We start from the raw sequence: 15145 nt of genomic DNA, 5'->3' as shown, positions 1-15145 counted from the left end.
CGGGATAGAAGGAACATACTTAAAGATCATAAAAGCCATTTATGAAAAGCCCACAGCTAACATCATCCTCATGGGAGAAAACTGAGAACTTCTCCCTGAGGATCGGAACACGACACGGATGTCCACTCTCACCGCTGTTGTTTACATAGTGTTGGAAGTTCTAGCATCAGCAATCAGACAACAAAAGGAAATCAAAGTCAGCAAAATTGACAAAGATGAAGTCAGCTGTCACTTTTGGCAGATACCAGATACTATACATGGAACCCGATAGACTGCCACCAAAAGTCTGCTAGAACTGATACAGTGATTCAGCAAAGGTGCGCAAGACACAAAGTCATGTACAGAAATAAGTTGCATTCTTATACACTAATAATGAAGGAACAGAAAGACAGATAAGAAAACTGATCCCATTCACAATTGCACCAAGAAGCATAAAATACCTAGGAATAAACCTGACCAAAGATGTAAAAGATCTGTAGCTGAAAACTATAGAAAGCTTATGAAGGAAATTGAAGAAGACATAAAGAAAATGGAAAAACATTCTGTGCTCATGGGATTGGAAGAATAATATTGTCAAATGTCATACTACCCAAAGCTATCTACACATTCAATGCAAGCCCAATCAAAATTGCACCAGCATTCTTCTCGAAGGTAGAACAAGCAATCCTAAGATTTGTGTGGAACCACAAAAGGCCCCGAATAGCCAAAGTAATTTTGAAGAAGACCAAAGCAGGAGGCATCACAATCCCAGACTTCAGACCCTACTACAAAGCTGTAACCATCAAGACAGCATGGTATTGGCACAAAAACAGACACATAGACCAGTGGAATAGAATAGAGACTCCAGAATTGGACCCACAAAAGTATGGCCAACTAATCCTTGACAAAGCAGGAAAGGATATCCAATGGAATAAAGACAGTCTCTTTAACAAGTGGGTGCTGGGAGAACTGGACAGCAACATGCAGAACATTGAAACTAGACCACTTTCTTACACAATTCACAAAAATAAACTCAAAATGGATGAAGGACCTGAATGTGAGACGGGAAACCATGAAAACCCTAAAGGAGAAAGCAGGGAAAAACCTCTCTGTCCTCAGCCGCAACAATTTCTTACTTGACACATCCCCAAAGGCAAGGGAGTTAAAAGCAAAAGTGAACTATTGGGACCTCATGAAGATAAAAAGCTTCTGCACAGCAAAGGAAACAACCAACAAAACTAAAAGGCAACCAACGGAATGGGAAAAGATATTTGCAAATGACATATCAGACAAAGGGCTAGTATCCAAAATCTATAAAGAGCTCACCAAACTCCACACCTGAAAAACAAATAATACAGTGAAGAAATGGGCAGAAGACATGAGTAGACACTTTTCTAAAGAAGACATCCAGATGGCCAACAGGCACATGAAAAGATGCTCAATGTCACTCCTCATCAGGGAAATACAAGTCAAAACCACACTCAAGATCACCTCACGCCAGTCAGAGTGGCTAAAATGAACAAAACAGGAGACTATAGATGCTGGCGAGGATTTGGAGAAATGGGAACCCTCTTGCTCTGTTGGTGGGAATGCAAACTGGTGCAGCCGCTCTGGAAAACAGTGTGGAGGTTCCTCAAAAAATTAAACATAGACCTACCCTATGACCCAGCAGTAGCACTGCTAGGAATTTACCCAAGGGATACAGGAGTACTGATGCATAGGGGCACTTGTACCCCAATGTTTATAGCAGCACTCTCAACAATAGCTAAATTATGGAAAGAGCCTAAATGTCCATCAACTGATGAATGGATAAAGAAATTGTGGTTTATATACACAATGGAATACTACCTGGCAATGAGAAAGAATGAAATATGGCCTTTTGTAGCAACGTGGATGGAACTGGAGAGTGTTATGCTAAGTGAAATAAGTCATACAGAGAAGGACAGATTCCATATGTTTTCACTCCTATGTGGATCCTGAGAAACTTAACAGAAGAACATGGGGAGGGGGAGGTAGAGAGTGAGGGAACCAAAACATGAGAGACCCCTAAAAACTGAGAACAAACTGAGGGTTGATGGGGGGTGGGAGGGAGAGGAGTGGATGGGTGATGGATATTGAGGAGGGTACCTGTTGGGGTGAGCACTGGGTGTTGTATGGAAATCAATTTGACAATAAATTTCATAATAAAAATATTAAAAATTAATAGTAAAATAAAATTAGAGTGCCTCCCTCTAGTGGGAGACTCTGCAGCCTAAAGAAAGAGAAATGACACAGCACTTTTGAGCTGGCATGGCACAATTCCAAGGTGTGTTGTGAGTGAAAAATGCAAGGTGTGGGAGTTCTGTGTAAATAAAATAGACCATGCACTTGTTAATAAATGCATGAACTACTTCTGGAAACATGCACAAGTGGGGTTGGGGTGAGAGGGAGATTATCACAGAATATACTTTGTAATTTTAAACTCGAATTGTCTGCATTTATTCTTTTTCCAAGAATAAAATACACAGAACACAAATCTATCTAATTTAGCTTCCCTTTTACTGATCATCAAAGTGGTGGCCAGAGAAGGGTCAGACAGTGAGTCATGAGGTTAGGACTGGAATCTGGATCTTCCAACTTCTATTTCTCTTTGTCATTACTTGTTTCAACTTTCTGAGGCACCTGCTGGCTTTTTGCAACCCATTTTTTATGGGAATACCCCCAAGTTATAGGATGTGGTGTGGGGGTTACAAGCTGGGCTGGAAAGAGGGCTCTCTGTGACACCTTCTTAGGCCATCATCTATCAGGTGGCGGGGGGCGGGGGCTGAAATATGCATGTTGATTCCACAGACAAGAAGCAAATTTTTCATCTGCAGAGGTTGAATCTCGTTGTGCTGTTAAGGATTTCAGATGTGATATGTTGTATAGACATTGTTGGAGCCCATACCATTTCCATCTGACTATGATTCCTATGCTTTTTTATTTGCTTTCCATTCCTAGTTAAGTAACTATTATTTGGAAGAATTTGATGCTGTTGTCCTTACTGAACTTCTCATGGTTTTGTCTCTTTGGGCATCCACTTGGCCTTATAGTATCTCTTTCCCTAGTTCCCTCCCTTTCTTTAAGCCACTATCTACATGGCACAAAACATAGTAAATAATTGCATGATGGTGGTGATGGTGCCAAGGAACTAAAATCCAAGACATGATTGTCTACCTGAGCTATAAAACTTTTTAACAACTTTATATATTTTTAGCTTTTGCAAATGGGAATCTTAGGCACCTTTAGTGATTTTTACTCCATTCCCTAATGTTAACCAGTCATTTATATGTGCTAGAAATTGTACTAAACACTCAGGCATTGTGCTAAACATGCTAACACACCCGTATACAACAATGTGTTGGAGATATTACTGGTCCAGTTCCAGAATAAGGGTTCTGGAAATTTTGACTCATAAAATCAAATTAATTTTTTGTTCCTCAGTGCATATAGAAGTTGTGTTCATATTATACTGTAGTCTGTCCAGGGAGCAATAGCATTATTGCTAAAAAAAATGCTAACCACACTATCTGAGCCTTCAGCAGGCATAATCAATGATCATAGATTGCCATAACAAATACAGTAATAATGAAAAAATTTGAAATATTGTAAAAGTTATCAAAATGTGACACAGAGACCCAAAATGAGCAATGCTATTGGAAAAAATGGTGCCAACAGCCTTGCTTAATGCGGGATTGTCGCAAACCTTTGATTTGTAAAAAATGCACCTTTAAAGTGCAATAAAGTGAAGCAGAATAGAATAAGGTATGCCTGTATATCAAAAAAGGCACATTTATTGTCTCCATTTTACAGAGAATGAAACTGGAGCTTAGAAAGGCTAGGTGAACTGCTCAAAGTGCACACAGCTTGCATGGAGAATGAGCCCATGGTGGTCATGGTCTCTATCATTCTGTGGGCCTGCATCCCACAGAATGTTCATGCTCCCACAGCATCTGATCAGGGAAATCTTTGCTTACAAGGGGCCTCAAAGGAAGGTGCTCATGTGGGCTGGGGCTGAGGCTGGCTGAGGCTGAAACCATGCAAGGGGGTTGGCCATAGAGAAAGAGGTGGGTGTCTCTAGTGGTGGGAACAGTATATACAAGGTTCAAGGTGGGAGAGAGAATGTGGCTTCTCTGAGATTTGTCAAGAGGTAGGAGTGGTGGGCAATGAACAAAGTAAGGGAACACTTGGCTGGGGTAGCTGGCTTCCAGGGGTCAGAGGTCACCCATGGGTGTCAAAGGTCACCCATGTCCCAGCCCTCCAAGCAGATGCCCCTCCGATGAAAATTTCCCAATTTCTCCATGGAAGCCTTTTGCCAGCTCAGGTAGTCACAGATGCACAAGGTTTCCTGAAACAGTCCTACTTTCATGAAGTTTAACATTTTCAGTAAGATTGGGTTTATTAATTATATAACTAAATGTGGTTTACTTACATGTAATCCTTTGTAAGAAATGCTGTCATATGAAAAAAACAGTTGAATAGAAACTTTCCTTTTCTAGATCATGCTTTGATCTTGATATCTGATACTTTTGAATCTTTTGGATCCATCCAGACCTTTGGTCCTGACATCCATGTACAAGCTCTGGCTTACTCTCTATACCTTTAAGCCATTGTAGCAGATGTTTTTTGTGCCCTGTCCAGACCCTTGGGATCTCCTTTTCTGGTCAGAGGGTATGTCCTCCCCAGATACTATGGGGGTTTGGGTTTCACTCCTGTCACTTGTCCCTGGACCCTTCCAGGGAACTGAAGCTGCCTGGTCCAGAGCAGCTGCTTCCATCTGCTGATGCCTGGTTGCCTGTAGCCTCTGATTGCCTGGCTGGGGTGGGTGCCATGTGGGTACAAAGTCCCTGCCTCCTGTCTTAATAGGATGGTCCCTGCTCCAGGACCCCTGTGGGATCAGTTTGGAACCAGACTTCACCTGAAACCACATTCTTGCTTCTCTCTGTTTCCTGCCCTGCTTCTTCCCTCTTTCCCAGGGTTTACTCCAGTGCACTATGCACATATGGATCCCATCTGGGCTCTGCTCCCTGGGGGCAGGGGATATGGACTGGCATTTTTGGCAACTCCTGATAGTCAGGCACAGCATGGGGGTTCTATGGGCCTGAGATGGTATAGATACCAGTTAGACAGTGGCTGCACCTACTTGTAGAAAGACCACCAGAAGAAGGTGGTAGATGATGTTTCAGCCTTCCTGGTGAGAGAACAGCTCACCAGGTGGTGACCTAGGTAAATGGGTTAGTCAAAGGTGGTTGATTGGTGGCTATGTAAGATATGCAAACCAGATGTGAAGCTGGAAGGTAGAGTGGTGGCAATTCACAGGGCTCAGCATTGGTGGGAAGGGGCATATGGGACCAGGACAAAACAGCCATAGCTAAGTGTTGCTGGTGATTCCAGGAAACCCCAACCTGGAGAGGAAAAGAGAGGCAGGCAGTGGGGGCAATACCATTGTGGATGACTAGAGCTTCTTCCCAGAGGGGAGCACTGGGAACCAGAGAGCAGGTACCTCAGGGTCATTGTAGCTAAAGTCCAGGGCGCTGGAACAGTTGTCTATCAGCTCCTGCCCTTGTTTTTTGGGGGCTATTTCTGGGGCCATTAACTCTCTGGAACTCCCAGTAGTTAGGTAAGTGCCCAGGCCAGAAAAATTCCCAGAGGCAGAGTTATAGGTGTTTACAGTGTGAAACATAAAATGAAATGGAGTCACTTATATCAAAGAGTTTTAATCTCTTTCTTTCTTTCTTTCTTTCTTTCTTTCTTTCTTTCTTTCTTTCTTCTTCTTTCTTTCATGAGCTCTATGTAGGGCTCGAACTCATAACCCTGAGATCAAGAGTTGCATGCTTTACCAACCAGGTGCCCCTCAAGTGGTTTTAAAATGAACCAGGGGGCCATTAAGGAAATGGATCTCATTGTAATACAAATTGTTGTAATACATAAAATGACATAATACAAAAATATAGAAGCAAAGTTAATTGTCTTCCCTTGTCTGCCTTCTGCTTAAGCCTGTCATTTCTCTCTGGAAATCAATTTTAGTGGTCTCGTATATATTTTTCCATACATTTTTGTTGTTCAAATGGATATATAGCATAGAAAGGGATTTTGGTTGATTGATCATTTGTGCTTAAATGGTATTTTATTACACACGTAAGTTATTCTACAGTGTCCTTTCACTTGTCAATATGTTGTAGAGATTTCTAGAAATCAGTAAAAACAGATCCAACTTGCTTTTCCAATTTCCTTATGTAGACAAAAGCACACAAATATTATAATGATAACCTAATGATCTCATATCTTATATATGATTATATCATATACATATATAACATATATATTCATATGTATAGCATTTTTTTAATTTTTTAAAATTTACATCCAAATTAGCATATAGTGCAACAATGGTTTCAAGAGTAGATTCCTTAGTGCCCCTTACCCATTTAGCCCATCCCCCCTCCCACAAGCCCTCGATTAACCCTCAGTTTGTTTTCCATATTTATGAATCTCTTATGTTTTGTCCCCCTCCCTGTTTTTATATTATTTTTGTTTCCCTTCCCTTATGTTCGTCTGTTTTGTCTCTTAAAGTCCTCATATAAGTGAAGTCATACGATTTTTGTCTTTCTCTGACTGATGAATTTCACTTAGCATAATCCCCTCCAGTTCCATCCACGTAGTTGCAAATGGCAAGATTTCATTCTTTTTGATTGCTGAGTAATACTCTATTGTGTGTGTATATATATATATATATGTATATATATATATACCACATCTTCTTTATCCATTCATCCATCAATGGACATTTCGGGTCTTTCCATACTTTGGCTATTGTTGATAGTGTTGCTATAAACATGGGGGTGAATGTGTCCCTTCGAAACAGCACTCCTGTATCTCTTGGGTAAATGCCTAGTAGTGCAATTGCTGGGTGTAGGGTAGTTCTATTTTTAGTGTTTTTTAGGAACCTCCATACTGTTTTCCAGAGTGGCTGCACCAGCTTGCATTCCCAGAACCATGAACTTTTAACTGGGCCAAACAGCAAATATTCCAAGGACTTTGCTGGAAAACCTGCAACTTGCTACAGTGAGAGACTTAGCTTAGTGTTAGCCTTAGCAACCAATCATATTTAGTCAAGATTAGCTTTCTATCACCACAACCAATCAAAATTATTTGCAAACAACACATACAAGTATTCCTTTTGTCTTCTAAAATCCTCAACTTACTTTTGTTCCCTAGGGGGATGTAATTTGGGTTATTACCCCTATTGCTCCCCGAATTGCAATTCTGAGACCCCAAATAAATTCTTTTGTTCTGTTTTAGCTCTGCCTTGTTTCTCAGTTGATAGTAGGAAGTACTTTCAGCATTTGCAGGAGAATAGAGGGGGTCTGGCCAGTGAGTCTTACTGGTATTATGTTCTATCTGTCCTGAGTTGAAAGATAAACTGAGTCATATTAAAGGCTTTAAGAGTTTATTTGAGCAAAAATTTGAATAAGGCAGCATCCAATCCAGCAGATAGAAAGGAGCTCAGAGGAACTGCACAAAATGAAAGGCTTTTACAGGCAGAAGGGAGCAAGAGCCAAGAAGTTATAGTAGGCAAAAAGTGGGTTGGTTATTGCAAGGTTACTTTCCTTTAGGGGATTGCAAGGGTCTATCAGGCAGATATCCAGCTAGTGCTGATCAGGGAATTTCTGACTGACTCGTTTATGATTCCATTCCTGGGAGAGCTGAAGCTGTAATTAAGTTAGGTCTTGGTTTGATGACATGGGACTGAGCACAAGAGACTCCATTTTGGGCTCTTTGTCTTGTGTCCTAAAACCTCATTCCTTCAATCCTTACCACCATCTGTGGGATACACAAGACTGCTCTCATATTACAGAAAAGGACACTGGTGGAGGCTGTGAGAGGCCACATCAGCTGCTGGGTGTTGCACAGCCACCAAGATGAAGAGTGGGGACTCAAGTCAGCCTGGCCCAGAGCTCTTGTCCTACCACCACCCGAGTTGTTTGTAGTCTAAATTGGAACTTCCCCACATGTTCTGAAGGCAAGGGCAGGTCCCCACCCTCCATGGACCATCCCATCCCATCTTGGGGCCACTGCAGCCCTGCAGTGGCCCTGCTCCTTAGGGCTGTGCTCTGGGGCTGAGTATGCTCATCCCCTCAGTTCTTCTATCTAGCCTTCCCCACACCTGGTGTGGGGAGTTCTCCCTCACTCATGATAAAGGATAATTTCAACTTTTAATATTTGTGAACCCTGCTTCTGGGCTCCCAGGGAAGCTATACTTTAACATTCACTAAGGTTAAACAAAATGACTCGGCAAAACCTTAAAGTATGACCTCTATTTCTGCCCTGGGCACACATTGTACGTCTGCTTTTTAAACAAAACAAAGTAAAAAACCAAAAAGGAGCATTCCAAGCATAAAGATAAGAAAAACAAAAATACCTCTCTAGTTCCCATAAGACTCAAGTCCTATAGCCGTAACACACACTAAAAACATGAGATAAAGTCTGTAACTTTTTGGAATGTCCTTTACCATGATGATTTGTAACTCTTTATGTAAAAAATATATAACCCTGCACCAAATGTTCCTTCCCTGGAGCACTCTCTTCTTTATGAAGATTGTGTACCCTGGACAGCTGTCCTCACTTGGGCTTGAATAAAACTCTTTTCCTTTCTCTTTAAAATTTTAGTGTTTATTTATTTTTGAGAGAGAGACACACAGTGCGAGTGGGGGAGGGACAGAGAGAGAGGGAGACACAGAATCTGAAGCAGACTCCAGGATCTGGGCTGTAGCACAGAGGCTGATGCGGGGCTCAAACCCACAAACTGTAGGATCATGACCTAAGCCAAAGTCAGATGCTTAACTGACCGAGCCATCCAGGAGTCTCTCTCTTTAAAATTTTATAAAAGGTTTGTTCATTTTGGGCCTAAACTCACTGAACTCATACAAGTTGTTAATCCCTGCTTGGGGTCGGGAGGAGAGGCAGGTGGCTGCAACTCACGTTCATGTCCACATGGGAGTGTGATCGGAATTTCCTGCTTGCCTCTGTGAACCACAAAAGGGTTAAACACTTTATTTAGATGGCTTTGCTTGTTCTGGAGAATTAATGGAAGATAAGCTAAAAGTTCATTTATAAGAGTATTAAAGGATAATTATGATGGAGTAAGTGCAGAAGGTCAAAAGGCATTATGATGAACAGACTTATGACACAGAGCTGGGAAAATAGGCTACAGTATATTCAGTAATGCAGCACCCAACATTTCTCCCACAGATTCCAGTATATGTGAAAATTTCTCTCCCTCCCTTCCCCTGTTTCCCTGCCCCCCCCTTTTAATTAAAAGAATAGTAATTCAATCCCTGGTTAGGTCATCTATGAACTTATAATTATAAATTTATCCCAGGAACTTAAGAGTTTCAGTCAGATGCAAATAGGTGACCTTTTAATAGCTACAAAATTAAAAAAAAAAAGACTTCGTACAAAATCTGCTTCAATCAGATTAGATGGAAAGTGGGTAAAGCTGATTACAATCCCACTAAAGACAGTATTTGGGCAGTATTTGTTCTCAAACAATAGTATTAATTCTTCTTTAACAAGCATTATCTGGAAAAAATCAATAATTAATGGGAACTCAGTATTAACTCAGTATTAACTCATGCTCCATGCGGCATAGGGAGAAGGAAATATTGAAGCCCTGGGTGTTGCCTGACCCGAGGAAAGCAGAAGTCACCTGAGTTCCTCAAGTTTTGGGTTAGATTTGAGCATGTTTGCCTGTTTAAAACATAACACTTTTTTTTTGAGGAATAATTCATGCACTATAAAATTCAACCCTGTAAAGTGTACACTGCAAGGTTTTCAATGACAGGATGTTAATAATATTCTGAGGTTTTCAGCAGACACTTGACTGATAAAATGGTAGGGGCTTTGTGGTGATCTTTAGCCGAGGACTGTGTGTCTATACAGGCATGTGTGGTACAGGATGATCTGTCAGGCACCACCTGGTGGGGATGCATTTTCCCAGACATAGCCCTCAGCTCCTGCCCAGTTTCCAGGAATGTTTTGTTTGGCCCCAAGTGTATTAAAACAAAACTTCGAGCTACAATGAAAAATAGATTGATTTTATATAAATATATGGATTTTTTCTTTTTTTAAAATATGAAATTTATTGTCAAATTGGTTTCCATACAACAACCAGTGCTCATCCCAAAAGCTGCTCTCCTCAATACCCATCACCTACCCTACCCTCCCTCCCACCCCCCATCAACCCTCAGTTGTTCTCAGTTTTTAAGAGTCTCTTATGCTTTGGCTCTCTTCCTCTCTAACCTCTTTTTTTTTTCTTCTTCCCCTCCCCCATGGACTTCTGTTAAGTTTCTCAGGAGCCACATAAGAGTGAAAACATATGGTGTCTGTCTTTCTCTGTATGAGTTATTTCACTTAGCATAACACTCTCCAGTTCCATCCACATTGCTACAAAAGGTCATATTTCATTCTTTCTCATTGCCACGTAGTATTTTTTCTTTTCACAGAGACATCAGAAGAGCTACAGACTCCAGGCTCTCATTTACCCATGGTCATGACGAGCTGTTACCTGAGAAGTGTGTCCCCTTGGAAGAGGTGCTCTGTTTCCCCCCAGTCCCCACACTCCCTATCCATTCCCAACACTGTGTGTACATGTGTAGTTACCTAAGAGGAAAAGAGCATTTCATTGCAGTGTTGCCACTCTCAAGAGGGCTTAAATAAATAATAGTTGGGAAGGCCTCATGGTCATTTTCATACTCCTTTCACTTTGCTTATCACCTGCCTGGTTCCTATGCAATTGTTCTATCTATCTATGTATCATCTATGTTTTCAATTAAAAAACTGGCCTAAGTTTGTTTTTCATCAACTTTGCTTTAGTGACAATTTAAGAAACAAGTAATCAACTGCCACATATAGTGAAATTGGAATAGGAACTGAATAAATAGGCCTTTGGTGTGAGGTTTTATGTTACCCTGGCTGGGAACTGTATGTATTTTGCCTGTACTTTTGGTGTCATGTCCATGAAATTATTGACAAATGCAGTGTCTTTAAGCTTTCACCCTATGTTTTCTTCTAAGAATGTTATGGTTTTAGGTCTTCAATCCACTTTGAGGTAATTTTTTTAATATGGTATAAGGTAAGGATCCAACTTCATTGTTTTGCATGCAGATATCCAATTTTCCCAATACCATTTGTGGAAAAGTCTGTCTTTTCCTCACTGAATGACATTGGCACCCATCAAAAGTCATTTGACCATATATGTGATGGTTTGTTGCTGGGTTCTCTATTCTATACCACTGATGTATGTGTCTGTCTTCATGTGAGTACCATGTGGTTAGGTGACTATAGCTTGCAGTAAGTTTTGAAATTGGGAAGTGTGAGTCCTACAGTTTTGTTGTTTTTCAAGATTGTTTTGGCTATTCCAGGTCTTCTGATATTCCATATGAATTTTAGGATTCTGTTTCTGCCATAAACATTATTGGGATATTGATGGGGATTGCATGGAGTCTGTAAGATCCCTCTGGGTGGTATGAACATCTTAATAATATTAAGTCTTCCAGTCCACGAACAAGGATGTCTTTTCATTTATTGGTGTCTTCTTGAATTTCTCTCAGTAATGTTTTGTAGTTTTCAATTTATAAGTTTTCACCACCTTGGTTAAGTTTATCCCTAAGTATTTTATTGTTTTAGAAGCTATTGTAAATGGATTTTTTTCTTAGCTTCCTTTTCAGATGTTCATCTTTAGTATATAGAAACATAACATATTTTTGTGTGTGGATTTTGTATCCTGCTGTGTGTGTGTGTGTGTGTGTGTGTGTGTGTGTGTAATCTTAAGGGTTTTCTACATATAAGATCATGTCATCTGTGAACTGGCCCTCATTATTGAAAGATTATATCAGATGGGTAGAATGCTAGGATTCCAGTTATTTTTTTTTAACAGGAGAAAATCAAATTTAATAGGTGTACATAAGGGGAACCCATAAAGGCATGGAAATTCCAAAGTTAGTCCGACAAAATGAATCCTGAACTAAGAAGAAGGGGGCAGGGGGCAGGGATTTCAGAGGAAAGGAATGCACTTCACAGGGTGATAAGAGGAGTATATGTTTGGCAGGTGGATGTTTACCCTATGATACAGATGGGTCACTCAGATGAAACTTATCTCCATTAATAACCCTTATTCTGGGAAAGAGCTTCAATCTAGATTCTTCTGTGAAAGTTATTTTCTCTCAGTTTTTGAAGGTATCAACCACTGTCTTCAGGTGTCCATTGTTGCTAGAGAAGTCTAACTGTGGCTTCTTTGCAGGTAACTCTGTTTTATCTCTACTTGCTTTTTAAGATCTTCTTTTTGTATTTTTGTTTTATCTTTCTTGGTAAATATTGCACTTTTGTATCTGCAGGATTCAAGTCTTTCCTTAATCCTGAAAAATACTTAGGAATCATTAGGACAAATAACTCCCTCTCCCTTATTCTCTCCTTCAGAGATTCTGATTAGACACAAGTTAGGTTTTCTTCTTTCTTGTTATCTCTCTTTCATATTATCCATGTCATTTTCTTCCATTGCTGAAATCTGGGCATTTTCTTCAGCTTTGTCCTGTTCACTATTTCTGTTTTCAGCGAGGCAATGAAATTATTACTTTAGTGAATATGAAATATTCACTAAATAAATACTCACAATGAAATATTTTTCTCAGAAATTTCATTTTCAAACTATGTTAATTTAAAAAATTTCTTGATTGTTCAGTTTTGATAGTATTTTAAGCCTTGCTCATTTTTTAACATCACTGTTTATATCCTCAAACTTTTCACAAGTAACAATTTTATAGACCATATTTGAGAATTCTAATACTTAAAGTCTTGGAGGGGGTATCTAAATCTGATGCTTACTTTCTGTCTTCATTTTGAGTCATTAGCTGAGTATGAACCGTGAGAACTCTTAGCAGAACATTGTGTTTTTTCTTTAGAGTTGATTAGCACTTTCTAGTGGCATTTCTATTGGTGCTTTCCATCTGGTACCCAGATGATTAGGTACCAGAGAGCACAACCAGCCTTGAAATGATTTAATTTAATTTTACTGCAATTATTTTGTTTTAATCTCTTGGGCTTGGCCAGGTTACTCTTACTGCTTGGGCAGTGTAAGATTACCAGATCCACATGTTCAATTATCAGGGGAGTCTAATTTTTTCTATCCAGATCAGGGCAGAGAGGAGGGCTTTTCAGGATACTTATGACACCATACCTCCAGAAGCAGAAATCAAGGTAGCTTTTCCAGAGTTTTACAATTTCTCCCTAATGTTGTACAGGTATACTCTCTGAATCTAATTTGAAAGTTTTTTTTTTTTTTTTGCGTTTATATCTTGTTGGTTTACATATTATTCATATCTTATTGGTTTACATATTACTTCTAATTCTTTGTTTACAAATTATTTAACTAACTTGCATAATGCAGACAAGTACAACTGGCATAGATAGCTTTGGTAACAACCCCTACAAGCACACTACTTGATTAGTAGGAATGGAAGTATGAAGTCATTTTTGAAAGTAACTATAAGCATTCAGTGTGCATTTGGATTACTGCAGAGGAAATAGAGGATGTCTTTTGGCTTACTAGAGATTATTTTAGAGACCCTAAATGTAGTTGAAAAACTTAGGGGTGCCTGGGTGGCTCAGTCAGTTGGGCATCCAACTTCAGCTCAGGTCATGATATCACAGCTTGTGAGTTTGAGCCCCACATCAGGCTCTGTGCTGACAGCCCATAGCCCAGACCCCACTCAGATTCTGTGTCTCCCTCTCTCTCTTCCTCTCCCCTGCTCACACTCTGTCTCTTTCCTTCAAAAATAAATAAACACTAAAAAAAATTTTTTTTAACTTAAGACTACTGGTAGCTTATAAAGCACAATAATACCTTGGTCCAAGTAGCATTTCTGGTGCCCCATTGCTACCCACTTTGTCCATCTCAGATGTTATCTGTAGTCTCAGCGGACATGCTCATGAATTCCTACCTTGAGCACCTGCATCTATCTGCTTGAAGGTACAATTTGGCCATAGGAGTGTGCTTGGTGCATGCATGGAGCAGGCACAAAATTCCAGTGAGTTAGTGCCTCCAGGCGCAGCCCTCAGTCAGTAAGGGATGAGTAGTGATAATTCTGAGTATGTTCTACATAGTCTCTCAGAGATTTCCAGGAGGATTGAGCTCCAGCTGTCTACAGTGGCAACCTGATCATTAATTCATTCTGTATTGGCTTCCTTCCTTTCCCTGTCCCACTCTCCACTTTGTCTACCAGTGTTTCCTGGAATCATCTTCCAAATAAACTTCTTGTACTAATTGCCTGTTTTAGGATCTGCTTTGGGGAGAAACTGGGCTAAGATGTCCTACTACTTCTCACCCTCCCTTCCCACTGTACAGAGGCAACAAATTCCAATCCTTTTAGCTATTTCTAGAATTTATCTGCTTATTACTAAATAACATGTTTATCTAGCCATTTCTTGGTACAAGCATTTTAGAGATTATAGTGTATTAGGACTTTGCTATCTTCTCTGCTTTCTTCTTTTTCTCACATCCTCCTTATAATTTTTGTTAAACTGATTATGTTTGTATTATTAGAACTATGTAGTGTGTTATAATTACAGTTGATTTCTTGTAGAACTTCTTGTTTCCCTGGAGTTAATGATCGTCTCATTTAAAATTTGCTTTGTTGTATGGAAAGAGACCAAATGTCTTTTGGCGGATGAATGGATAAAGAAGATGTGGTTTATATATACAATGGAGTATTCCTCGGCAATCAAAAAGAATTAAATCTTGCCATTTTAAACTATGTGGATGGAACTAGAGGGTACTATACTAAGTGAAATTAGTCAGTCAGAGAAAGACAAATATCCTATGACTTCACTCGTAAGAGGACTTTAAGATAAAAACAGATGAAGATAAAGGAAGGGAAGCAAAAATAATATAAAAAGAGGGAGGGGAACAAAACATAGAAGACTCTTTAATATAGAGAACAAACAGAGGGTTGCCAGAGGGGTTGTGGGAGGGGGAGGATGGGCTAAGTGGGTAAGGGGCATTAAGGAATCTACTCCTGAAATCATTGTTGCACCATATGCTAACTTGGATGTAAATTAAACAATAAATAAGTTTAAAAAATTTGCTTTGTTT

Source organism: Lynx canadensis, chromosome A3 (assembly GCF_007474595.2).
Source record: "Lynx canadensis isolate LIC74 chromosome A3, mLynCan4.pri.v2, whole genome shotgun sequence".
Taxonomy (NCBI): domain Eukaryota; kingdom Metazoa; phylum Chordata; class Mammalia; order Carnivora; family Felidae; genus Lynx; species Lynx canadensis.
The sequence above is the reverse complement of the archived record's forward strand: the minus strand, read 5'-3'. Positions refer to the sequence as shown.